Consider the following 10619-nt stretch of genomic DNA (forward strand, 5'->3'; position numbering starts at 1 on the left):
AGAACATCATTATTTATATCTTAAAACAGTTGCATTGGCTATTGGCTGAAGTGTTTCAGACTTTTAGAGCCCTGTGTTTAAAGGACTACAAACTTGACCCCTTACATATTATGTAATAACTTCCTGGACTAACCAAGCTTGTCTTAGAATGACCGGTATAAAATTAAAAATTTCGTGATATTGACATGTATTTGTTCGTAGAAAGTGCAAACAGAGGAGGAGTCAGTATGATTTCCACACCCTACGCTAACAACAGATACATGGGTGAACACTATGACCCCAATCAAGAGAGTGTATTTAATATATTTAGACTGTAACTTGCTATACTCCATAGCTATGTGCGAGCCGTTGCCTGTGGATGGATTTCGATGGACGAATGGGATAGACTACAAATATAATCAAAATGAAATGTTCGGATACATTTTAGAAGTTGATTTACAATACGACAAAAGTTTGCATGATTTACATAATGACATCCATTAGCGGCAGAGAATATGAATGGCAAATTATTACCAAATTTAATTGACAACACTAAATATATTTTGCATTATAAAGCATTACTAAAATATGAGGAATTGGGTTTGATTGTTACAAAGTACCAAAGAATTTTAAAATTTAGTCAGTTGAAATGTCTTGCACCCTATATAAATTTTAATATTGGAAAGCGAACAGTCGCACAGTCAAGTCCCTGATTTTGAAAATATACATGGGGATGGATGGGGATTAGAAATATTTATGGGGTCGGACAGTAGTATAGGATATTTGTATAGAGATGTATTGGCAGTGGACAGATTTTTTTTAAAGTTGCTAAAAAAACCCACCACGTTATTCTTATGGGAAAAACTGCCCAAAGTGCCTCCGTATTGCCATATACCCCCTACTGAAAAAATGATTATCGTCATACAGCATCATTCTTTAAGCACAAAACTATAAAATTCAGCACTTAGTTTACGTTTTCCAAATTTCCCAGGCAGTTCTCAAATTGGATTAATCTTTTTTGTTTAATAAAAGCGTCTGTGTATTGAAATAGCCGTTTTCGCTGCAGTATAACGTAAACTACTTTACTGTGTTATCTCAAAGATTGTTAAAGAATGGCTGACTGGAATACTTAGAACAAGGACGATAGCACATAAATACGCAGAAAATGTTGGTGAAAGATAGCATCGTATTGATATGATCGGAACGGCAGATCGCACAGGAAAGATACCATCTGGTCGGAGTTACACCAAGGGTCATTTAGGCCGCGACATCCACGAAATTTCTTAGACTGTTAAGTTAATCTTCCTGGAGTATTCAACGTTACAGTGCAGAGTGTGGATTGAGTATTTAAATAACTTAACGGTCGGCTTGCGCTGCAAGCGGTAAAAAAATATCCTTACCAACCATTAATGGTATTTCAGTGGCGACAAAATTTTGAAAAAACTCCAAATTAATTTATTTAGCATCTCATTTATTTTTATGATACTTAAAAATGTCATATTTTATATAATAAATAAACTCAATGTTAAAGTAGTATTCAAACTTTTAAATTTCTTACCAAATATTTAGGTTAAGAGCTTTTATTTAAAACATTTTTCTGCAAAACTAACGCTAACAAAATTGTGTTAGCATGAATAAATACATCCTTAAGCAATATTGAACAAATATAACATGTTTCTTGTAATAAAAACACCTGTTAAAGATGTATAACTAATTTTAAGTGATTTGGAGTTAGGAAATTTCCATTACAATTCGGATCTAAACCTAAAATAGTTTGTATCAACTAAAAATATATATATCGTAATTCCTTTTATTTTCTCCCTTTATTCATAGCATATGGAGAAAGTACAGTATTGTTTTCTTTAAAAATTTCGAGTTTGTTTAAAGAAGTGGATATATCAGTTTTGGCTTTCAAAGTTACGCCTGTCTGAATTTGTATGTATCTGTTTGGATGTGTACAGAGTATTTTGATGACATTTTGCATTTGGGTACTTGTCAATAGTATCCCCAGGATTATTATGTATTTTCAGAAATTGTGATTTTTAAAATGTATTTCCCATTAAAACCCGTACAATAACGTAAAATCGGATGAAAAACAATTTTGAATAAAATTAAGTATTTTATATAGTCCTTTAACGCTAAACAAACCTCTGACCATGATAAGTGTTGTTGACAAGCTAATGAGAGAAGTTATGTGTCAGATATCAGATACAGTTTATTTCATTTTGATAATAAACTAACCCGAGTCCTTGAATGATCTGTTACCGCCGTTTGAACCTCGTCTTCGCCACCGTCCCGTCGCGCCTTCGACTTCCGTCCCTGAGAATCGGACGAGTCTGAAATCATTTGATCTGTTTTCGATTTTTCACAGTCAATCACTCCTGGCCTGTCGCCTGATTTGAGGGCGTGGAATGCAAGGCCGAATTCCACAGATTTGTAGTAAACCCAAATGGCCCTATTACGTTTTTGCTCACGTCACAGAAGCATTCTTCAATACCAGAGGTCTCCATCGCTCCATCATTCCTGCAACTGTCGATATCCACTGTTTCTCACAGTTTGGAACAGAGTTCTAAATAGAACCTAACGTTTATTGATGAATGTTAGTTTGTAAGTAATTTAACTAAAACTTTAAACTTTAAATGTTAGACTAATGTTTCATATGATAATATAAGTTTGGTTTTGAGAACATACATTATTAAGCCAATCGCTTTTGGTATATTAAGCGGAAAGCATTTTCAATGAACCCTAAAATTATGAATTCATTGTTTTTATATCAGAAATAAACTTTAAAAAATTGTTTTGAACACAGTTTTTTCATTAGTAGTTTGTTAAAGTTATGTATTTATAGAGATTGGAATAAACTTTATGATTGATGGTTAATCAACAATTGTGACTAACCCTAATGTCTCCACGATAAATCAGCATCATTAAACTACCCATTGTGATTCCTTTATATTGTGGTTGAATTGGGACTCAACGTATCTTTTGAACGAAGCATAGAAATCAGAAATTATTCCTCACAGCAATAAAAAAAACTATAGTACGTTATTTAAATCATGTGTATATAAATGCACTATTTACTGCACAAAATCTTACAACAGATCGCAATGATTTTGTGACAACAATCTTTTTCCGTCGGGCACATAATCAGCTGTGAACATTCACATTTCAATCGAATTCCCCGAAAACTGATGGATCCTCTTCATGCGAGGGACATTCTTCGATGAGAAGTGAAAAAAGGTGACCGAATAATAAAAATAAGTGGTCGTTCGGTTCGGTCATATATGAAGTAATGGGCCACGCTCTTTGTCGGTCCATCTGAATCATCGTGCCAACTAATGAGTTCGCCACATAACTCGTCCATCAACTACTAACTATTTAGAAAACGTCGACCTCTACCTTCGTCCGGTGATCTATCCTGTGCCCCATATGGACTATGGGCTACGGAATACGACGGGCGTGAGAGGAATTATGGTCCAGGAGACATGAGTAGATCAGTCCATGTAAGCTATAGACTTGTGGACATAGGATATGGGGAAACTTTAAAAGCAATACAGTATGAGGTTTACGATATGAGATATGAAGATAGTATCATAATAATGAGCTTTGGGTCATTTGATGTAGGTAGCATAATTTTAGCTATATCAGATATGGATAGCACCCTGTAAGCTACGAGTGATGGTGATATGGACAACTTCGTGCTTCTTGTACCTATAGGCGATAATATTGCTGGTCTCTTTTGAGCTATGGGATTTTTGATATGGACAGCCAAATTAGGACTGTGTAAATAGGGTATGGTACACTGAATTGGATTACAGGTTTGCTTGATAACAGATTACATATCTCTCTTGTTTTGTAGCAAGCTAAATAATTCAACAAAGATACTGGAGTAAAATTATAAATACGTAAAATATTAAGTCACAAATGAAGACGCATGTGTTTCCTTAAGATATTAAGGGAAAAAATGTTGAACCAGTAAACGTAGAATAAAAGTAAACACATGCCTTAATGGTAATAATTACAAAAGAAATAACGCTCAATCGCTAACTATTTTATTGGAATGTGGTATACATTATGCAATACTGCACTTGCTGATTATCACAATATTCATATGTATATTCATCAGTTCTTCCGTAAGTTAAATTTGCGTATATCTATTTATGTATAAGAGCCGATCAAACCAGCGTACTTCAATCTAAAGGCTACATAAGCCCATCTACCACACTGAATAGCGTTACAGCGGGTCCGGCATATTCTCACATCTACAGCCAATGCCGGTACAGTTACCACCAGCATTCTATGGTGTTGTATGGTGTGATCAGGGGACGGTCACGCCGCTCGGACACGTATGGCCGTCTAACTGGCCACATCTCGGTTTGCCAATAAACTGGTCTAATGGCAAATTGTCCGTCTCGATGGTAAACAGGTAGTCTATTGTGTTGCCATTTCTACAGCACCAATCATATATAACGGACTCGGGTGAGGCGAATCTGAGCTCGCCGATATTGCTCCGCCATTGTGTTCGCCTCTCCTCGAGGGGAAACGGACTTTCGGCCTGCGCTGCCCCTGACTCGGCCTGGGCTGCCCCTATTATGTGGTGTAAAGGGTAGGTTTCTCGGGAGTAGGTACCTGACCTGAGCTTGCGCTTTACCCACTAAATCCCAGGAATCTCCCGGAAATACCTGTGGGGTGGTGGACAGGGTCGTCGACACAGGAAACAGGGCAAATAGCATTGGAGCCAACCTTCTAGGAAATACATTACTATTGTATTAGAATACTGCTGTAATCTTTGGCATTAACGACTCAGGAAGTGATGGTGTCTACGGGTGGTGGATATCCGCCCCAAATAAACCTATTTTTGTTTCAAAATTTTAGATTCAAAAATACGCAAATTCTTACTACATATAATAAATCTTTTATGCTTCTTTTAATACTGTATATGATAGTGGTTTTTAGTACTGTATTATTATTTAAATGTAAAATACTTGCAGTTATTTGAACTTGAATTCATTATTTCTTAGGCCGCGAACGCTAAATATGTAACAGATGTTCGTGTATAGTAGTTAAACAATAAAAAATAGTGCATTTCATCACTAGAGGGTACCTATTTAACAGTACTGTATTACGAAACATATATATGTAAAATCTATATATTAATTTGAAACTGTTTTTCTTTGTCACAGCTATTTTGAGAGAACGGCTGGGCGTAGAAACTCGGTAGAGGTGTCTAAAGAAAGGTCTTGGTCTGTAGATGAGCCATCAAAAGAGAAACGTGGTAAATTCTCATGGGGCTCTGCCCCAGTGGCCTTTGAATTCCCATCCCATGTTATTCTTATGGAGGAAAAACTGGGTTTTTGTCCCAGCTAATTTGAGAGAACTGCTGGGCGTAGAAACTTGGTAGGGGTCTCTAAAGAAAGGTCTTGGTCTATAGATGAGCCATCAAAAGAGGAACGAGGTACATTCCCTTGGGGCTCTGCCCCAGAAGCCTTTAAAGTTGCCTCTTCAAATTTGTTTACCATATGCATAATTCTACACTACTTTTTAATGAAACAGCTGTTAATATTTAAATTGTGAAATGAAGTACAGTATTTGCAATGAGTTTTTCTGATTTTAAAATCGATTTTATTCTGTATCGTGTCATGTTTTGCAATATAATGTTCTATTACCAAATCAGTGGAAAATCCTAATATCACAGTAACTCTTAAAATTATTTCTTATGGAGTTAACTTTTATCTATTGTATGGCTTGGTTTCTGCCTTTTTTACCACTTCTTGGAGATTGTACGTAGGTAATATTCTTTGGCTTATGCATCTGTAGACGAAACTTGGGTTGGTGAAATTATTACAATGGAAAAAGCTAGAAATCCTGGACAATTTGATATAGGCTAAAAATAAAACTCAACTAACAATATGCTACATTTCTTGAGCAATCATTGAAATAACCGATTTGCAAACAATGGAAACATAGAAAAAGTCATAGAACACAACCAAGTAGAAGAAAAGAAATAATGTTTTTTTTTTTATTTATAATCGTTATTTTAGACAACCTAATGCGGCTATGAGAGGGAAAAATTTGTAGAAACACTAAAAAACAAGATCAGCTTTTTGAGGAAAGATAAGATATTTACAAAAGATTTTGATTATATCTAACTGTTGTGTAGATCGTGAGTACTTCATAATCTTCGTGAGTCGCCTGTAATGCTTCGCAATTGCTCGAATTCGAGCAACAGGTACACTAGTACTTGTAGTAATTTGAACTTGAATTCTTTATTTCGTTGGCCGCGAACACCAAATATAAAAGTAACAGATGTTTGTGTAAGGTAGTAAAACAATACAAAATAGTGCATTTCATCACTAGAAGGTGTCTATTTAACTTTACTGTATTACGAAACCTTTAAATGCAAAATACTTGTAGTAATTTTAACTTGAATTCTTTATTTCGTTGGCTGCGTACGCTAAATTTTGGCCGTAAAAGTTTAATTTTGATACTTGTTCTGTGTTATTTCACCTAATAACAACAGTACATTTAATTCCATCCAACATAATTTTTGTTGGAAATGCACAATGTTGAATTGTGTGTTCCAATTATTAAGTTGCAAATTACATTAATTAATTGTTGAATGAAATGCATAGGGGCATTTAATTCCATCCAACTGAATTTTCTGATTTTGTATATAACAAACTGTAAATTTCTTTTATTGATTGTAAATATCTACATCACTAGAAGCCTTTTTGTAGCAATTGATCATTTAAACACTGCAGTTACAAGTTTAATTTTAATATTTTGTTGTACCAATACACCAGACTGTTAATTAATATATAGGATTATATTTTAAACACATTTTTATAACATACTTGTCTCTTGTTACATTGGTTTAGTTTTTAATTTCGTATTTTATACTTAGTGTTTATCTGGTTTTTACATAACAAATTGTTATTTACTTTCACTTTGTATTTGCTTGTAAATAGGACACTACCAGAAGTTTTTTTAGGTAAACATTATTTTAAACACTGCAGTTTTTTGTTTACCTTACACCAGACTGTAATTTAATTAAAGCAGGCCTATCATTATTTTTATACTACGTCTCTTGTTTAAATTATCTGAATGAATGTACTACGAATGTACATTCAGCTGTTAAACTACAATTCACACTTTAAACTGAAACAAGAGGTTCTACCCGTGAATTCACGGGTGAATAGAAACCACCATTAAATTAATTTAATCAACTTTGACTTTATATTTCATTTAAAGGGCCCAAGTTCGAGAAATTTGCATGTGAAAGTATGTTAAAGGCAGTGGAACCTTCATACCTTACGTCCTAAGGTTGGCCGAGGTTGTACCTGAACACGCAGCTCTCTTTCACGACATCTTTAATACTTTTCAATGAAATTGCGATCTGTTAAAGATCGGTGACAACCTCTTGAAACGAACAACATACATGGTTTGTTAATCTCATAGTCATCATGGTTCGAACACCTTTAGTTACTCACTTGTAACAAACAGCTATAAATAGCTTCACTGTCCATTCACCGCGACTCTTTTTAGAACGTAAAAGTAAATAATAAAATAAGTAAACAAAAATGTAAACTAGGGTGGTCTGCCGTTACACTTTAGACGCATAAATGAGCGAAACATTATTTAAAGATTGTCAATGGCTAAAACAGCTAACGCCCTTCAATATGTTCCCTTTCAACAGATTCACCGTTTGTTTGCCCGATATTATTTCAATTCTAAAGAATGGCAAATTTATCTGATAGTTTATACTGCACCTTTGTAGTGAAACTGGCCATCCTGACCATTTGCTTGTACTTTGTAAATGGGCATAGCAGGATGTACTCGTGCAATCAACATTTGTTCTACAATCGTCAGGTCAGTTAATTCGTTCGGGACACTTGACACATCCATATTATTTAACACCGTGAATTTAGTTGCATTTGAACGACAACGCGAACAAATCGGTGATTGGTTTGTAGCTGTTTAGTTGTTGGCGATGACAGTTAGTGCAAGTGTAACATTTTTGTGCATCTAATTCATGTTAGAATTGATTAGCTAACTGCCTATCATTATCAGCTTCTTCCGCCACTGCTTCATCTGGTTCCAAGGCGCCTTGATCTGGTTCTTCTTGTTCACGACGCCACTCTCTTACAATATTTGCATTATCGGTGCGACGACCAATATTACGACGTGGCCTTTGAGGCACGCTCAAAACAAATGTAGCAAAACTGTTACTTCCATTGATTAACTGTTACATTCCAACTTTAACCTATGATGAAAGTAAACATTGAAATGTAAACAAAACAGTTACAAACAATTATCATATGTTCATCTTATTTAAATGAAACGAGATAAACCCATATATCATAAACCCAATATATTTTTCTTTCAACTTACATTAAAATAACAAGCGAAATTGCGTGACCCGTAAAATAAAATCCAGAAGGAAATTTGCAAATATTTTTTACCAAAACATTGTGCTCGGTATTCTTTAGCTGTTGGCCAAATTTCATATCAATTGGTCAAGCCATTACATTCTGATGCCCTTACAAAGAAGTTACAAAGTGAGGGAAAGTGAGCTTCGCTCAACAAACAAACTATATTGTCGATTGCATTGGCCATCTGTTGTTCACTAAATTAATCAAATAATAACTTCCAAAACATGCAAGGCGTAGCCCTTTGAAAATCAGCCTGTGGGGCAGAGCCCTTAGGGAGTTCGTCCATATCAATACTTTTCGGCAAAATCTACACACTCTAAGCTTCATTTTGATATGCCATATGCCTATATTTTTATTTGGTAAATGGCCTTAACCGTTTACATAAAATTTGATTGTATCACTGTAATAATATAATATACTGTTGTATGGATAATATTTTTGTACTATTGAGTGGATGGATTCTTATGTAAACAAGCCTTGAAATCATATTAAGTGAGACTAATTCGTCAACGTTTGTGATTTATGAAAGCTATAGTGACAATAGGCGGATGGTGGCCCCACCTTCTGCAGTAGCCTATCTATAAAAGCTATAATGTATATACAAAACTATAATATTTATAACTAATATTATGATGGTCAATTTATACATATCCACTGTTTTTTGTATCTTGAACTGAGGTGACACATATGTCGTCAAATCGTCGTTAAAATTGGTTAAAAACTGTTTAAATATACAACTTTTAGCACGGTGTTTGTAACTAAACTAGCCTAAACTAAACTAACTTAGATTTAAATCCATCTAATACCTGCTCTTGCTCTGGAGTGCTCTGGGGCTCAGGTCCTTCTTGGAAGTACCGTACCTAATCCTATTCATAGTTTTTGGCCAGCTTGCTGTGTCAAACACCCCATATCACCCCTTCCCTACTTCCCTCTTACCCACAAAATCTTATCAAATTTACCTATAGGGAATCTTTTGGGGACAGCAGACTCAGAGCTACCCACGTTCCCTATTGTTTGTTGCGGAGGGTAAGTTTCTCATAATCACCCCAGGCCGAAAGTCCTACACTCCTCCTCGAGCCCTCGATCTCGCCTTCGCCCCTCTGGCTCATCTGCTGAGGCTGCTGAGGAAGGAAGGAGGTGCAAGATACACTCTCTAAAGCTTAGAACTGAATCGGTGTTAAGCTTATAGCGTAATATACATATGTATTTTACACCACCATAATGTCTATAAGAAACATTTTTTACAATTTTTACTCCAGTGCAATTTGGTATGAATTGATTCCAAACGCTTTTGTGGAAAAGTTGTTTAAAAAACATATGTTTTTCGATGTTTCAGGGATCGAACCTGTTTTTTCTCGCATCGAAGTCCTGACGGACTAAGCGAGCATCACGCGCGAATTAGGTAAACTACCTACAATTAACATTTCATAATTGCTGGTTTGTTTGTAGTTTATCACGCTAACAAATTGTAATTCTTTATACAGATTAATTTTTGGCGATGGTGAGTTGACGCTATTTAAGATAACTTAAATACTTTCTTACCTAAGGACTTCATCAGATCCTGGATCCAAAAAACTCATGAAAACATTGTGTTTTTTTTTTTTACTAATCATGGTGGAAAATTTCCGCAATAATATCCTAAAAAATATGTAGTAAGTTGATATGGTATAACCTCTCTTCACATCTTTGAAAGTATAAATATTTACCCTCGTTGCAACAAAACTACTACATGAGAGAATAATCAGTGCATTTGTTATTTTCTTATAAACAAGCTCATAACAAAATTAAATGTACCCCTAAAACGCATAATGTAATCAGTATTAATTACTAAGAGGAACACAGCAATCACATTTTTGAAAACATCTCTGATGCCAACAATAGAACAGAATAATTTGTCAACAGTTAAATAATTGTTCAAACTGATTCGTAGTACTTTATTTAGCCTTAGAGCAATGCCTACATAAAAAAAATTGGAATGTGTACACAGATTAATCCCACGAGATACAAAAAACCTTCGGTTTTAGTTACATTTTGAATCCAACAACATCAAAAATAGAGATATTCGCCATATTGTGTAATATGGAAAAAACAGTTTTTAGTAATGAAAGAGGATAATATTAAAATGGACGTTTTTCGTCACTTTTAATAGCTTAGAAACCCTTATGTGGAAAATATTACTTGTAAGCTGTTTTCTATAATAACACCCTT

This window comes from Macrosteles quadrilineatus, unplaced genomic scaffold (assembly GCF_028750875.1).
Source record: "Macrosteles quadrilineatus isolate MER2022 unplaced genomic scaffold, UCM_ALF_1.0 Scaffold_7__1_contigs__length_78375512, whole genome shotgun sequence".
Lineage (NCBI taxonomy): Eukaryota > Metazoa > Arthropoda > Insecta > Hemiptera > Cicadellidae > Macrosteles > Macrosteles quadrilineatus.